At 39.2% G+C, this 17,978-nt stretch overlaps 2 protein-coding genes, 1 long non-coding RNA gene and 1 pseudogene across 5 annotated transcripts in view; 2 read left to right on the forward strand and 2 right to left on the reverse strand.

Moving 5' to 3' along the window:
* The window catches only part of LOC148000436 (uncharacterized), an 88,364-nt gene extending 73,326 nt beyond the window's left edge, over positions 1-15,038 (reverse strand). Inside the window, exon 1 of the long non-coding RNA XR_015640282.1 lies at positions 14,984-15,038. This is a non-coding gene — a long non-coding RNA (uncharacterized LOC148000436). The remainder of the gene's footprint in view (positions 1-14,983) is intronic.
* Positions 1-17,978, forward strand: part of Poteml2 (POTE ankyrin domain family member M like 2) — a 464,489-nt gene that overhangs the window by 374,024 nt on the left and 72,487 nt on the right.
* The window catches only part of LOC134482483 (uncharacterized), an 81,829-nt gene that overhangs the window by 21,233 nt on the left and 42,618 nt on the right, over positions 1-17,978 (forward strand). The window lies entirely within an intron of this gene.
* LOC148000437 (elongin-C pseudogene) lies at positions 5,511-5,861 on the reverse strand (annotated as a pseudogene). Its single transcript, XR_015639719.1, has one exon. The product of XR_015639719.1 is annotated as an elongin-C pseudogene (transcript).

Consider the following 17,978-nt stretch of genomic DNA (forward strand, 5'->3'; position numbering starts at 1 on the left):
AAAATTTGCTGAAGTTAATATCAGGTTTTGTAATTCTCTGGTGGACCTTTTGGCGTCACTTAAATATACTATCCTATCGTTGGCAAATAGCCATATTGTGACATCTTCCCTCCCACTTTGTATCCCTTGACCTCCTTTTGTTGTCTGACTGCTCTGGCTCGGAATTCCAGGGCTGTATTGAATAAGTAGTTACAGTGCAGGCAGCCTTATCTAGTCCCTGATTTTAGTGGGATTTCATCAAGTTCCTCTCCATTTAGTATGATGTTAGTTACTGGTTCACTGTATATTGTTTTTACTATGTTTAGTTATGGGTTTTGATTTCCTGATCTTTCCAGGACTTTTTTTTTGTTGTTGTTTTCTCTTTATTACAAAATATAACATTTATGCAATGAAATATTGTACCTGAGCCATACCTTTTACATAATAAAGTATAAAATGTATGTGCTACTGAAAAAGATGAGTTCATTATCATATAATGGATAGAAGTTATATAATAATTATAAGATAAAACCATTAAATACACATATACTTTATAGTAGAGAAAACAATCTTTGAATTTTAGAAATGGTCCAGGGGTTAGAAACTTGTTGAAGTCAAATTTTTTTCATTAATTTGAGTATTTCTTATTTACATCTCGAGTGTTATTTCCTTTCCCGGTTTCAGGGCAAACATCCCCCTAATCCCTCCCCCTCCCCTTCGTTATGGGTGTTCCCCTCCCCATCCTCCCCCCATTGCTGCCCTCCTCCCAACAATCACCTTCACTGGGGGTTCAGTCTTAGCAGGACCCAGGGCTTCCCCTTACACTGGTGCTCTTACTAGGATATTCATTGCTTCCTATGAGGTCAGAGTCCAGGGTCAGTCCATGTATAGTCTTTAGGTAGTAGCTTAGACCCTGGAAGATCTGGTTGCTTGGCAGTGTTGTTCATAAGGGGTTTTGAGCCCCTTCGAGCTCTTCCAGTTCTTTCTCTGATTCCTTCAATGGGGTCCTATTCTCAGTGCAGTGGTTTGCTGCTGGCATTCGCCTATGTATTTGCTGTACTCTGGCTGTGTCTCTCAGGAGAGATCTACATCCGGCTCCTGTCAGCCTGCCCTTCATTGCTTCATCCATCTTGTCTAATTGGGTGGCTGTATATGTATGGGCCACATGTGGGGCAGGCTCTGAATGGGTGTTCCTTCAGTCTCTGTTTTAATCTTTGCCTCTCCCTTCCGTGCCAAGGGTATTCTCATTCCACATTTAAAGAAGGAGTGAAGCATTCACATTTTAATCATCCGTCTTGAGTTTCCTTTGTTCTAGGCATCTAGGGTAATTCAAGCATTTGGGCTAATAGCCACTTGTCAATGAGTGCATACCATGTGTGTTTTTCTGTGATTGGGTTACCTCACTCAGGATGATATTTTCCAGTTCCAACCATTTGCCTACGAATTTCATAAAGTCATTGTTTTTGATAGCTGAGTAATATTCCATTGTGTAGATGTACCACATTTTCTGTATCCATTCCTCTGTTGAAGGGCATCTGGGTTCTTTCCAGCTTCTGGCTGTTATAAATAAGGCTGCTATGAACATAGTGGAGCACATGTCTTTTTTATATGTTGGGGTATCTTATGGGTATATGCCCAAGAGGTATAGCTGGATCCTCAGGCAGTTCAATGTCCAATTTTCTGAGTAACCTCCAGACTGATATCCAGAATGGTTGTACCAGTCTGCAACCCCACCAACAATGGAGGAGTGTTCCTCTTTCTCCACATCCTCTCCAGAATCTGCTGTAACCTGAGTTTTTGATCTTTGATCTTAGCCATTCTCACTGGTGTGAGGTGAAATCTCAGGGTTGTTTTGATTTGCATTTCCCTTATGACTAAAGATGTTGAACATTTCTTTTGGTGTTTCTCAGCTATTCGGCATTCCTCAGCTGTGAATTCTTTGTTTAGCTCTGAACCCCATTTTTTAATAGGGTTATTTGTCTCCCTGCGGTCTAACTTCTTGAGTTCTTTGTTTATTTTGGATATAAGGCCTCTATCTGTTGTAGGATTGGTAAAGATCTTTTCCCAATCTGTTGGTTGCCGATTTATCCTAACCACAGTGTCCTTTGCCTTACAGAAGCTTTGCAGTTTTATGATCCCATTTGTCGATTCTTGATCTTAGAGCATAAGCCATTGGTGTTTTGTTCAGGAAATTTTTCCAGTGCCCATGTATTCCAGATGCTCCCCTAGTTTTTCTTCTATTAGTTTGAGTATATCTGGTTTGATGTGGAGGTCCTTGATCCACTTGGACTTAAGCTTTGTACAGGGTGATAAGCATGGATCGATCTGCATTCTTCTACATGTTGACCTCCAGTTGAACCAGCACCATTTGCTGAAAATGCTATCTTTTTTCCATTGGACGATTTTGGCTCCTTTGTCAAAAATCAAGTGCCCATAGGTGTGTGGGTTCATTTCTGGGTCTTCAATTGTCTTCCATTGGTCTATCTGTCTGTCTCTGTACCAATACCATGCAGTTTTTATCACTATTGCTCTGTAATACTGCTTGAGTTCAGGGATAGTGATTCCCCCTGATATCCTTTTATTGTTTAGGATAGATTTAGCTATCCTGGGTTTTTTGTCATTCCAGATGAATTTGCAGATTGTTCTAACTCTTTGAAGAATTGGATTGGTATTTTGATGGGGATTGCATTGAATCTGTAGATCGCTTTTGGTAAAATGTCCATTTTTACTATATTAATCCTGCCAATCCATGAGCATGGGAGATGTTTCCATCTTCTGAGGTGTTCTTCAATTTCTTTCTTCAGAGTCTTGAAGTTCTTATTGTACAAATCTTTTACCTGCTTGGTTAAAGTCACACCGAGGTACTTTATATTATTTGGGTCTATTATAAAGCGTGTCATTTCCCGAATTTCTTTCTTGGCTTGTTTCTCTTTTGTGTAGAGGAAGGCTACTGAGTTATTTGAGTTAATTTTATACCCAGCCACTTTGCCGAAGTTGTTTATCAGCTTTAGTAGTTCTCTTGTGGAACTTTTGCGATCACTTAAATGTACTACCATATCATCTGCAAATAGTGATATTTTGACTTCTTCTTTTCCAATCTGTATCCCTTTTGCCTCCTTTTGTTGTCTAATTGCTCTGGCTAGAAATTCAAGAACTGTATTGAATAAGTAGGGAGAGAGTGGGCAGCCTTGTCTAGTCCCTGATTTTAGTGGGATTGCTTTAAGTTTGTCTCCATTTAGTTTAATGTTAGCAACTGGTTTGCTGTATATGGCTTTTACTATGTTTAGGTATGGGCCTTGAATTCCTATTCTTTCCAGGACTTTTATCATGAAGGGGTGTTGAATTTTGTCAAATGCTTTCTCAACATCTAATGAAATGATCATGTGGTTTTGTTCTTTCAGTTTGTTTATATAATGGATCACATTGATGATTTTCCATATATTAAACCATCCCTGCATGCCTGGAATGAAGCCTACCTGATCATGGTGGATGATTGTTTTGATGTGCTCTTAGATTCGGTTTTCCAGAATTTTATTGAGTATTTTTGCGTCTATATTCATAAGGGAAATTGGTCTGAATTTCTCTTTCTTTGTTGGGTCTTTGTGTGGTTTAGGTATAAGAGTAATTGTGGCTTCATAGAAGGACTTTGGTAGTGCTCCATCTGTTTCAATTTTGTGGAATAGTTTGGCTAATATTGGTATGAGGTCTTCTATGAAGGTCTGATAGAATTCTGCACTAAACCTGTCTGGACCTGGGCTCTTTTTGGTTGGGAGACCTTTAATGACTGCTTCTATTTCCTTAGGAGTTATGGGGTTATTTAACTGGTTTATCTGTTCCTGATTTAACTTCGGTACCTGGTATCTGTCTAGGAAATTTTCCATTATCTGCAGATTTTCAAGTTTTGTTGAATATAGGCTTTTATAATAAGATCTGATGATTTTTTGAATTTCCTCTGAATCTGTAGTTATGTCTCCCTTTTTATTTCTGATTTTGTTAATTTGGACACACTCTCTGTGTCTTCTCGTTAGTCTGGCTAAGGGTTTATCTGTCCCGTTGATTTTCTCAAAGAACCAACTTTTGGTTCTGTTGATTCTTTCTATGGTCCTCTTTTTTTCTACTTGGTTGATTTCAGCTCTGAGTTTGATTATTTCCTGCCTTCTACTCCTCCAGGGTGTATTTGCTTCTTTTTGTTCTAGAGCTTTTAGGTGTGCTGTCAAGCTGCTGATATATGATCTCTCCTGTTTCTTTCTGCAGGTACTAAGAACTATGAGTTTTCCTCTTAGCACAGCTTTAATTGTGTCCCATACGTGTGGGTATGTCGTACCTTCATTTTCATTAAATTCTAAGAAATCTTTAATTTCTTTCTTTATTTCTTCCTTGCCCAGGTTATCGTTTAGTATATTGGACCATCCTTTCATCCCTGGGCTGAAGCCTAACTGATCATGATGGGTGATTATTTTGATGTGTTCTTGTATTCACTTTGCAAGATTTTTATTGAGTATTTTTACATCAATAATCATAAGGGTAAATGGTCTCAAGTTCTCTTTCTTTGTTGGATTTTTGTGTGGTTTAGTTATAAGAGTAACTGTGGTTTCAAAGAAGGAATTTGGTAGTGCTCTGCTTATTTCTATTTTGGGAACTAATCTGGATAGTGTTGATATGAGGTCTTCTATGAAGGCCTGATAGAATTCTGCAGTAAATTCATGGAGTCCTGGGTTCTCTTTGGTTGGGAGACTCTTAATAACTGCTTCTACTTCTTTAGGAATTATGGTGTTGTTTAGATGTTTATCTGTTTTTGATTTAACTTTAGTACCTTGTATTTGTCTAGAAAATTGTCTATTTCCTCCAGATTTTCCAGTTTTGTTGAATATATGCCTTTGTAGTGGGATCCGTTGATATTTTTAATTTCCTCAGATTTTTTGTTATGTCTCCCTTTTCCCTTCTGATTTTGTTAATTTGGATACACTCTGGGTATTCTTGCTAAGGGTTTATCTATCTTGTTGATTTTGTCGAAGAACCAGCTCCTGCTTTTGTTGATTCTTTGTGTACTCCTTTTTTTTTAAAACTTGGATGATTTTAGCTCTTAGTTTTATTATTTCTTCCCTTCTATTCCTCTTGTGTGTATTTACTTCTTTTGGCTGTAGACATTTTAGATGTGCTGTCAAGCTGCTGAGTATGCTCTCTCCTGTTTCTTTTGGGGGCACTCAGAGCTATTTTTCCTTTTAGTACTGCTCTCACTGTGTCCTAAATGTTTGGGTGTGTTGTATCTTCATTTTCATTAAATTCTACGAAATCTTTTTTTTAAAACTGGCATTATTTATTTATTTTTTGGCTTGTGAAACTTCCTTAATTTGTTGATGTAGCAAACAAATTTCAACTCTGCTATGCAAATGACAGAAGAAATGTGCTCAGCAATTAACTTTAGAGTTCAATTTCATACAGGCAACATGCTATATGTGAAAAAATTACTAACTGAACTACAGGTATTAAATACTGAAAAAAAATTAACAGTTTATTTTAATTTATCTTATTTAACAATCTAAGAAGTTCACGGCCATCAGCAGTTCCAGTGCAATTTCAGGTGCAATTGGGAATTCAGGAATTTCAGTGGAGCTGTTAGTATAGCGGACCTTGTAGGTAAAATACATGCACACTTTCGATAGCACATGTGAAGGGATCTCTCTAAAGTTGACCTCATTGGTTTCATTCTCCGCAAACTGACCTGGACCACTCAACATGGCCTTTATTGTTCCTGATGTTAATGCATGTTCTCTTTTTACAATAAATTCATGACCATCAGAAGATATTAATTTCACATACATGGCATCAGGGCCTTCACAGCCACCATAGGTTTTCTCCTCTCCATCCATTATGTTCTTATAAAATTCTACTTGATCCCAGAGGAACTTACTAGTTTCCTGGCGAGGCCGAGAAGCAGTCATCTAGTAACTTGCATCCGAAGGAAGTGCTAAGAAATCTTTAATTTCTATCATTAATTCTTCCTTGACCAAGTTTTCATTGAGTAGTGTGTTGTTAAACTTCAATGTATCTGAGGGCATTCTGTCATTATTGTTTTTATTGAAGACCAGCCTTTGTCCATGGTGATCTGATAGGACAAATAGAATTATTTCTATCTTCCTGTATCTATTGATGCCTATTTTTTTGACAAATCATATGGTCAATTTTCGAGGAGGTACTATGAGGTACTGAGAAGAATATAAATCCTTTTGTTTTATTATTTAATGTTCTATAAATATTTGTTAAATCCATTTAGTATATAACTTCTGTTAGTTTCTCTATGTCGCTGTTTAATTTCTGTTTCTCTTATCTGTTCATTGATGAGAATGTGGTGTTGAAAGTGGACAGATGTGTCTGTCTGTCCTCTGGTCTCAGGATGTTCCATACTTCTTGGTGTTTAGCTCTCTTCTCCGTGGGATTTGAGATCAGGGAGCAGTGTGATGGGCTAGGCCCTCATTCGTATTTCATATTTTTTTGCTTGAAGGGGAATTGATGGCACACCAGCATATTTTTCCGAAGTCCACATGCTTCCTAATCATTTTGTTATTTTAAGGTGTTTATTAGTTGTTAAGGTAGAGCTTCATATAAATAATACAAGAATGAATTATAGTTTGAAAATATTCTTATGCTTATTGAATATTTTCTTCAAACTCTGATTTGTCCAACTATAGTTTTTCATTCTGTCAGTCCATTTATTCCTCACATGTAATTAAATGTCTATTGTGTATAATACACATTTTAATATATCTCAAGGTCGGGTTGGGGATTTGGCTCAGTGGTAGAGCCCTTGCCTAGCAAGCACAAGGTCCTGGGTTCAGTCCCCAGCTCCGAAAAAAAATATATCTCAAGGTCTTCCCATTCTTAAACCTTTATGTTTCTCTGCCCAGTCAAGCTTCCTTACATCATATAAATGTAAATATAGCATGAAATGACCCTTGCTTTTTGGAACTCTCATTTCATTTTGCTGAAACCTTTTTGAATCTCATATATAGGAGATTGGATGCCATAGTTTATCTCCTTCTACTTATATTTACCAAATTTAGTGTAAGTCCAGGGACACATTGACCATTTTAAAACAAAATGGAAGGTCCTGCTTTGCTACGTTTTTGCTCCCGGGTTAACATGGATACTTTATTTATTACCTAAGCAATATGTTGTGATCATAATGGTAGCAAATATAGAAAGCTTAATCGTGGGCATAAAAAATGAAATTTGGATTGAAAAAGTCAAAGTATTGGTGACTGGGGATTTCAATTTTCATTTGTTTATAAAATTTACAGTGAAACAAGTGGTCTGTAGATCTGCATCTGTAGGTCATGCCTATGATGTATCAATCATCTATCTTAAGAAGCACAACATGTCAGTCACCCACAAGTCATACAGCTTATCAAAAATCTGTCCCCAACACCTACATCATCCAAAGTAAAAGCCCACAGCCTGGCAACCATCCATAAGAATTGCCCATGTCCTGTCAGTCATCCACTGGAAATCCCCTCACCCTGTCAATCATCTACCAGCAACTCACAAAACCTGTCAGTCATCCAGAAGAAATTATCACAGTCTGTCAATCAGACATAACAAATGGCCATAGTCTGTTAATCAACCACAGGACATGGCGGCTAACTTATATACAAACCTCTCAGAGCCGGTCAGTCATACATTAGAAACTCCCATAGCCAGTCATTCAATGGAGAGACCCACAGCCTGTCAGTCTTTCACAACATATCTCAAAGCCTGTGGATTATTCATAGGTAGTGTCAACAGCCTATCACTCAGCCCCAGGAAACATATACCAACTTTGTCACTTGTCCAAAGGACAAGCCTACACTCTATCTGTCATTCATAGGAAATACCTACACCCTGTCCATCATTGATAAGAAATAGCCAAAGCCTGTCAACCATACATAGTATGTATCTACCATTGTTCAGTATGCATAACAAATATGCACAGACTTTCAGTCAGTCCTCCATGGTAAATGACTGCTACATGAAATCATCCATAGAAAGTACCCACAACCTGTAAGGCATTCATAGGAAAAACCAACAACCTGTCAATCATCTGTAGGAAAGAGTTGCCTGTTTGTCAGCTACATGGCACACCCCCAACTTGGTAGTCATCTGGGGGAAAAATCTACATCCTATCAATAACCCATAGGAATTGCCCATAGCCTTAGAACCATTTATAAGAAATTTCAATATCCTTTCAAACAGCCACAGTAAAGTCAACAGCCTCTCAGTCATCTATTAGAAACACACACAGTCTGTCAGTCATCCACAGATCACATACATTGCATGAGAGTCATCCATAGGAAAAGCTAAGTGCCTGTCATGCATACAAAGGAAATGAACACAACCAGTAAATCATGCATAGGAATCTCCAACAGTCTGTCAGTTATCAAGAGAAAATTCACACAGTCTTTCAATGTCGGGGCCAGCACCAACAGGGTACCTAGAATCGGGCGAAAGCCTGCGGGATGAAAGAAGCACACACACACAGGTTATTCGTGTCAAGCCAGAAGAGGAAGAGAGCTCCTGGTTTCTTTATTGACCAAACTATATATCCAAAGAACACCACTTAGCAGGTATCTGTCAAGCACAGTGGGGAACCCTGGCTGAGACTTCGGTAACAAAGGACCAACTATGTGGCCTGAATAAATTAGGGAAATAACCAGGAAGGCCAGCCTAATTCTGACTCAGGTGAGAAGTACCCGGCCAGACTGTTCCCAGTTGGGGACAAAAGGCTTCCACATGCAAGGGCAGGGCTCAGCAGGGGTCAAACCTTGTTGGAGACCCAGAAGGGTCTTGTTCAGGCTGACAACATTCTGTGAATGTAAACTTCTTGTGCCACGCAGTGACAAAGCAACCAGGCCCAAATCCAATACAGCTCCCACATTTCAATTATTCAACAGTATACAATTAAGATTAAACAGAAAAATTTCCAAAATCCGCAACCCTCACACACTGATATCATAAATAGGGACATGATAAACCTGGGAGACAGCACACAATAAATCATGCCGAGAGCAAAGATTCATCTCTGCCTCAGGCTCCTCTCCTACATCATTCAGGTCTCAGGTTTGCCATGCAGAGCCGATTCTGTTACCATGCCTGCTTGAAATCAAATGGGGAGATGTTTGTGATGATGAACTTCGTCAATTTATTCTAATAGCTTTATAAAAATCATGTAGTGAAGGAAGCGCAGGATTTTGTTTCTGTTGACAGCACATTTTCAGAAGGGTTTAGTCTACTGTTTTTCTGCATACGTTAGCTAATTCTTCAGAGCTCCTGATAAAGCAGAAGATTGTATAATAGGAAAACAAGGCAGGAAGTGTATGTCCATTCAAGAGTCCTATCTCACCTTATTTCAATTATATTGACAATAGCAAAAGGAAACGTCAGAAAAATGAAAGGAAATGCCTCATTTTGAATATGATCACAGTTTGCCATTGAAAGAAACACAGATGTTTAAACAATATGCACATAGAATTAATATTTAATTAATGAATTCTAGTGACAGGTTTACAACTTGCCTCAAAGGTTTACATTCCTTTCTTTTATTCAGTATTTTTTCCTCCATCTTTATTAACTTGGGTATTTCTTATTTAAATTTCAACTGTTATTTCCTTTGCCAGTTTCTAGGCCAAATCCCCCAACCACTCCCCTTCCCCTACTATATGAGTGTTACCATCCCCATCTTCCCCTGTTACTGCCCTCCCCCCAATAATCACGTTCACTGAGGGTTCAGTCATGGCAGGACCTAGGGCTTCCCCTTCCACTGGTGCTCTTACTAGGCTATTCATTGCTACCTATGCAGTTGGAGCCCAGAATCAGTCCATGTATAGTCTTTGGGTAGTGGCTTAGTCCCTGGAAGCTCTGGTTGGTTGGCATTGTTGTTCATATGGCGTCTCATCCCCTTCAATCTCTTTCAGTCCTTTCTCTGATTCCTTCAACGGGGGTCCTGTTCTCAGTTCAGTGGTTTGCTGTTCGCGTTCGCCAATGTTTTTGCCTTATTCTGGCTGTGTCTCTCAGGAAAGATCTATATCTGGTTCCTGTCAGCCTGCACTTCTTTGCTTCATCCATCTTATCTAGTTTGGTGGCTGTATATTTACGGGCCACATGTGAGGCAGGCTCTGAATGGGTGTTCCTTCAGCCTCTGTTCTAAACTTTGCATCCCTATTCCCTCCCAAGGGTATTCTTGTTCCCCTTTTAACGAAGGAGTGAAGCAATCACATTTTGGTCATCCCTCTTGAATTTCATGTGTTCTATGCATCTAGGGTAATTCGAGCATTTGGGCTAATATCTACTTATCAATGAGTGCATACATACCATGTGTGTTTTTCTGTGATTGGGTTACCTCACTCAGGATATTTTCCAGTTCCATCCACTTGCCTTTGAATTTCATAAAGTCATTGTTTTTTGATAGCTGAGTAGTCTACATGTTTACGTGAAGGCTGTTAGTTTAAGACTGACAGCCATGCAGCTAAGATCAGGGTCTTAAAGCCCACACCCACAGTGACATGCCTATTCCAACAGGGTCACAACTTCTAATACTGCTACTTCCTCGGCTTCACACATACAAACCATCAGACCCAGGATACAGTTCAATATAATAAAGACAAGATAAGAATGGTACACAGCAAATATCATTCTAAAATATTTATGCCAAGCATTCACACTAAATCAGAAATCAGAAATGTGAAAAGTATATTTGATCTTCCCCTGTTCAATAAAATCATTGAAGTCTTAGCTAGAATAACAGCACAAGTGAATGAGATAGATGTACACCCTTGAAAGAATGAAGCCAATGTCACTTTATTTAGGCCTGGGTGGTTGATATACACAAAAGACTCTAAAGCCTCCACCAAAATTCCCCTGCAGCTATTCAATTGTTCAGCATTGTATTAGAGGAAAAGCAATGCATAAAACCAAGTTAGTTTCCTAAATTCAAATACCCAGCACACTCTGCAAATAAGCAAACTAACAGATTCTCACAGATATTATAGATTAAATATAACCAAGGAATTGAATGACTTGTACAGTAAAAACTCTAAACTTAATGTCAATTAACAGAAGAAGATACAGTAACATGGAAAGGCCCCACGCTCCTAGGTCAGAAGGATTAATATGGTGGAGTTGGATGTGATGGTTTATATTTCCTTGGCTCAGGGGTGGCACTATTAGAAGCGTGGTCCTGTTGGAGTAGGTGTGGCCCTGTTGGAGTAGGTGTGCGACTGTGTGTAAGGGGTTTAACACACTCATCCTAGCTGCCTAGAAGGCAGTATTCTGCAGGACCATCCAGATGAAGATCTACAGCTCTCAGATCCTCCTTCACCATGTCTGATTGGTGGCTGCAGTGATCCTGCTGTGATGATAACAGGTCTGAACCTCTGAGGCTGTAAACCAGCCCGAATGAAATGGTTTCCTTTTAAGAGTTTCATTGGCCATGGTGTCTGTTCACACAACTAAAGTCCTACGTAAGACAGTGGCCATAACACAAAAATTTATCTAGATAATCTGTGCAACCCCCTAAGAATACCAACACGATTCTTTAATGACATTTAGAAATCCATCATTAATTTAATAGGTCAATATAAAGGAGCCATGTAGGTCACACAGTCATCAACATTAGCGCAGCTTGAGCCCTCACCGGCACAGATTTGGAGTTAATACACCATAGAGGTAAAGCAATAATGAAATCTGCAACAGTATTCAAAGGCTCATAGGTTGGGAAACATAATTAAGCATCTGTCCATAAATTTGTACACAGACAGCCATGAGTCATTGAACACCCCTGTCTGGGTTCAGGTAAAGCAGATGTCTACCCTTCAAGAGACTAGAGGCTCCAGGAAGCTTATACATATGGTGGAGTTGCTGGGCTGGGTATATCCTTGTGGAGGAGACAAGGGGTAGGGGGAGGAGGTATGCAATATTGAGATGTGGGACTGTCAGGGGGTGGATTGGGAGGGGAATGAAATCTGAAGTGTAAAAGTAAATAAATAAAAAATGGCTATCTTGCTGATAGCAATCTACTGATTCAATACAATCTATCAAAATTCCAATTCAATCCTTCATAGAGTCAGAAAGATGAATTTGGAAATTCACTTGGAATAACAAAAAAAAAAAACAAGGATAGAGAAAACTATCCTCAACATAAAGAAATAATAACAATAAAAGATAGAATCACCGTCCTTGACCTCAAGCTGTATTACAGAGCAATAGTTTTAAAAACTGTATGGTATTAAAACAGAGACAAGCAGGTAGATCAATGTAATAGAATTGAGGACACAGAAATGAACAAATACTCCTATGGTACCTTGATGTTTGACAGGAAATATAACCATACAGTAGAAAAAAGATAGCTTTTTCAATAATTGTTGCTGGATTAACTGGAAGTTCGCACCCAGAAGAATGCAAATTGATCTTCTTCCCTAGTGCAAAGCTCAAGGGCAAGTGGATCAAGGACATCCACATAAAAAGAAAACACTCAAAGCCATAGGGGAAACTGTGGAGAAAAGCCTCGAACGTAGGGACTCTGCGGAAATTTTCCTGAAAAGAAACACCAATGGCTTCTGCTCAAGGACTTTCAAATGGGACCTCATAATATTGCAAAGCTTCTCCAAGGCAAAGGATACTCTCTTTAGGACAAAACGGCAACCAAGAGATTGGGAAAAGGTCTTCACCTATCCTACATTCAATAGAGGTCTAATATCCAATATATACTAAGAACTCAAGAACTTAAACTCCAGAGAGCCAAATAATCCTATTAGAGAAATGGATATAGAACTAAACAGAGAAATCTCAGCTGAGGAATATCGAATAACTGAAAAGTACCTGTAGAAATGTTCTTCAACAATCTTAGTCATTAGGGGAATGCAAATCAAAACAATGCTGAGATTCTACTTCACACCCCTCAGAGTGGCTAGGAACAAAACTCAGGTGACCACAGATTCTGACAAGAATGTGGAGAAAGCAGAACACTCCTCCACTGTTACTTGGATAGCGAGCTGGTACAACTGCTCTGGTAATCAGCTGGGGGTTTCCTCAGAAAATTGGACATAGTACTACCTGAGGACCCAGGTATACCCATTTCTGGGCATAGAGCCAATAGATGCTCCAACATATAACAGACAAACATGCTCCAGTAAGTCCATGGCAGCCTTATTTTTAATAGCTAGAATCTGGGAAGACCCCAGAAGTCCATCAACAAAAGAATGGATACAGAGAATGTGGTACAATTACACAAACGCAGTACTACTCCGCTATTAAAAAACAATGACTTCATGAAATTCATAGGGAAAAGGATGGAACTAGAAAATATCATCTTGAGTGAGGTGACCCCAGAAAATAACACAGATGGTGTGCACTCACTGATAAGTGAATAGTAGCCCTGAAGCTCAGATGAGCCAAGGTGCAATCCACAGACCACATAAAGCTCAAGAAGAAGGACAACCAAAATGTCTATGTGTCAGTATTTCTTAGAAGGGGAAACAAAAATATTTATAGCAGGAAATATGAAGCCAAAATTTAGAGAAGAGATTGAAGGAAAGTATATATTAATTAACTAATTAATTAAAAAATAAAAATTAAAAATAAATCCATGGTATATGGGGAATTGACAGCATGTTAACAAATTATACTGATGAATAGAGACAGCTTCATGGAGAAGACAGAAACTTGGTCCATTACACAGAACAAGCACAAAAGTCAATGCCACATGCATCATGGAACAAAACATAAGACTTCATACCACAGATGTGGCAGATGAGAAAATAGGAAATATGTTTGACTTCGCTGTGCAGAATGGTACTTCCTGAACATTACTCCTATAGCACAGAGAATAAAAACATCCATTCATAAATCATACCTCCTGAAATTTAAAACATGGCATAAATCAATGATCATCATCATTTAGCTGAAAATGATGCCTCTACCATTCGTAAAAATCTTAATAGATTCCTATAAAAAATAAGTATATTTACTCTATAAACACAAGAAAAACCTTATCTATTAAGCTTCACACCTACCAAGTAGCATTCATGATACATAAAGTAGTCTGCATGATTTCAGAACAGAAATGCAAACATGGTTATCCCAAAGCTACAAATACTGCAAAGTAAACCAGTTACTGGCTCGTAAGATGTTCTGGTACAGTAGTGGAACACATATTATGGAAATAATTCTCTTTCCTGATTCTATTTCACACACACTCTATGTGATGGAAGCCAGGCCTGAAACTGCTAAAGCAGCCAAAACCCTAAGAGTAGATATGTCCTGAGCCAAGAGGAAAACTCAGTACTCTTATCCGTATCAATGAAATGACTGTCATAGCTATAGATCTGTGTTTGGAACCCTCGTTAGAAAAGCATCATCTTCTTGTAGGCTATAGACACTAACACAGAGACCCCAACCTGGAAAGTGTACAGAGAAGGTGGTAACTCCATTTTAAATGGGATGACTCCTTTACGTCTCTCCCTCAAGACTTCATTATCTCTATAGCAAATAAACGTAGAGATTCTAAGAGATTGGGGTGATAGATTACTGTAGTGAGTGACTTACAGACATAATACCAAGTCCCTAGTAAAAGAGAAGAAAAAACAACATGGAATCTGAGAAGTAATACTAAGAAGTCAATAGGATTCAAACAAGGAATTGCTGAGTGGATGAAGGTAGAGGTCAGTACTTTCCCTTTCGTGCATTCAGAGGACCTGTGGGAGCATCACCTAAGGACGGCACAATGGCACCAGCCACCCTGGGTTTCCCTTCAGTATTTAGGTATTTTAGTAATATCTGCAATTTAATGAGTATAAATATCCTCCACTTGGGAAGACAGATGTGATGTTTGGATTCCACTGAGCATGGATGTTTGTTAAAATTTATTCTCAGTCTAATAGGTCAGGTCTGCACCTGAAGGGTGCACTGTGCACTCACTGATTTTGGTGAACAGGATTTTATGTGTGAAAAGAACAAATACTTCTCACGCACTTACCAGATGACACAATCCAGGAGATTGGAACCTTGATCAAGGAGAATCCATGTCTCTGTGACTGCAGTGTCCTGGAGGTGACTCATTTGTCCTTCTTTGCCATCGGGCAGGCAGCAGGCCAATACCATGACAGTAGATGTATCCATGTCCAAGGTGATCCTTAGTGAAGCTCAGTTTTTTTCAGAGATAAAGTGACGTCACGAACAGCAGATGACGTTTGCAGACATGACAATTTATGGAGTCTGGTCTGCATACGCTGTAAAGTTGTAAAAGAAAGCCAGCACAGCACTGTTAGTAAAACAGTCCAAGGAGAGCAGTGGGCCTCTGATTTGTGAGGGTTTATCATGAGATTGCTAAGTAGGACTCCCTCTTGTCAAAGACTCTGCTGCTAGTCCTAGTGACTCATCCTATGAGTGTTGACCTAAACTGTTTGCCTTTTAATTAAGAGTTTCCCATTAAGAATATCCTAGTAAGAGCACTAGTGGAAGGGGAAGCCCTGGATCCTGCTAAGACTGAACCCCCAGTGAACTAGATTGTTGGGGGGAGGGCGGCAATGGGGGGAGGATGGGGAGGGGAACACCCATAAAGAAGGGGAGGGGCAGGGATTAGGGGGATGTTTTCCTGGAAACCAGGAAAGGGAATAACATTCGAAATGTATATAAGAAATACTCAAGTTAATTAAAAAAAAGAAAGAGTTTCCCATGAAAATGTTCTAAGTGAAAGCCACAATTTTCTATACTCTTTATTACATCAGTAGCTTTTTAGTGTATTTTTCAAGTGAAAACCAGTCTTCAACTGGTACCCTTTAAAACTTCAGGAGCTCCTTCTAGTACCTGATGGAATTAGGATGCCCCATTCTGTGTGGGGTGTTTTCAGCAAAGGCCCCTGTATTGGACTCATGACTGCTAGCATTTGTTCCATCCATAAGACCTAGTTTTACAGGAATGCCCCCAAAATTCACTCTTCCATCCTCTCTGACTCTGCTCAACAGCAGCACTGGAGCCTTGGAGGCTAGGATGCTGGTTGATTTTAAGCAACTCTACAAAATGTGGATATAATCTGGGAAAAGTGAATCACAGTAGAGGTATCTTCTCCATCACATTGTCCTGAGGGCAAGTCTGAAGCTCATTTTTTTTTGTGATTGATGTATAATTGCCCTGCGAAGTGTAAAAGACAAAAGAGAGAACCCCAAATGGTCCAGCATGATGAATGGGTAAACAGAGTTTATCATATTGATACAATGGACTAGTCTCTGGAGATGGACAGAGGCATTGACACTATCTTATGATAAAAGAAGCTATTATTTAATGACCAAGAAAGGGGATATTTCTATATTAGATGACTTCATTTTTGTTAAATATGCAAAATGACCTGGTTGGTGGGGGCATAGAAATTTATCCCAGCACTCAGGAAGCAGAGGCATGTAGATTTTCACGAGTTTGGGGCCAGCCTAGTCTACAGAGGTAGATTCAGGACAGCCAGAACTACACACACTCAAACACACACACACACACAGAGAGAGAGAGAGAGAGAGAGAGAGAGAGAGAGAGAGAGAGAGAGAGAGAGAGAGAGAGAGAAAGGGGGTGGGCAGAGACAAACTTTCTTGAAAATCAACCAATCACTCACACAAGGAATCAATTAAACAAACAAAAACCTCAAAAAACTAGACACCAAAAAACCAATCAATCTATCAAACAATGTCAGAAGCAACAGCAGCAGCAGCAACAACAACAATGACAACAACAACAACGACGACAACATCTACACCAAAAACCAACCGAATGAGACCAAATGTTAGATTGGATTGCAGCCAGTTTACTCATTAACTCAAAGCATCCATGAAACCCAGGCACATCATGGGGTATGGTGTGCTCTACACATCCTGATCTTAAGTTCCTATACTTAAAGTAACACTTCTGTCATTAAAGAGGGATAGGCTGAGCTGGTGCCTAACAAGTTGATAGGGGATAGGATCTGGAGGAATAAAGAGTACCTTCTAATGGCCACAGAGTTTTCTCAAACTTAAAATATTTTTAAAACCAATAGTATAAGTGATGCATAATTTAATGACATAGTAAGAATGCACTCCTAGATTATATACTTGAAAAAGATGAATTTGCTGCATAAGTGTATTACATACCTGTAAACATGTTATTATTGAAAGATTATGCTTCTTTCACATGTATGAATGTTTTGCCTACGTGTCTGTGTGTGCACTATATGTATGTCTGGGCCTGTGAAGATATGAGGGTTCTAGATCACCTATAATTAGATTTGAAGATGCCTTTGAGCTTCTTTGTAGGTGTTACTGTAGGTTTCAGGGTTTGAAGCTGACTGATATTGAGGATTACCTTTGCCCTCCAGTAGCAGACAGGTTACCTTCCAGTATTATGAACTCTGGTTAGTAGTGTGAAGAGTCTAGTTAGACCCCGGCTCAACCTATCCCCCCCTGTGATGACAGAAATGTTATCTTCAGAAGTCAGTCCTGAACATCAGATTGTATAGAGCAACCAATAGTCTTGGCACTGGCTTGTGATGGTCAAGGTTTTCTATAGGATCCTTTGGTTAATGACTCAACAGGTTGTCACCCATTCCTGTTGCTGGATTTGTAACTTGGTGGCACAAGATGTCTAAGTGGAGCCTCGTGTCATGTTAGTTTTTGGCTCCATATGTATTCCATACATATAGGAAGCTAATAGAGTAGCAGATTTCCATTTAATTTTTTCAAAGGGACTTTAGTGTTTGTTGTCCCTCCCTTTATTTCCTACTTTACCTAGGCTTGCGTGCCAGGGCTGTGGGTGCCTGGTTAAGAAAAAGAAACTGACCCTCTTCCTTATCAAGTATGAATCTGTATGCCCATTCCAACATGCAGCCAGCAGGTGACCAGGATACACTGGAGAGAGTGATCAACTCCAGTCAACATCATGTTGATGAATATGAAAGGAGGGTAATGGGGCTTGAAAAATGCGAGGGAGGTAGAAGTGTGTACCCTTTGCCT

The sequence above is a fragment of the Rattus norvegicus genome, chromosome 16 (genome assembly GCF_021556685.1).
Source record: "Rattus norvegicus strain SHRSP/BbbUtx chromosome 16, alternate assembly SHRSP_T2T, whole genome shotgun sequence".
In the NCBI taxonomy this organism is placed as follows: Eukaryota; Metazoa; Chordata; class Mammalia; order Rodentia; family Muridae; genus Rattus; species Rattus norvegicus.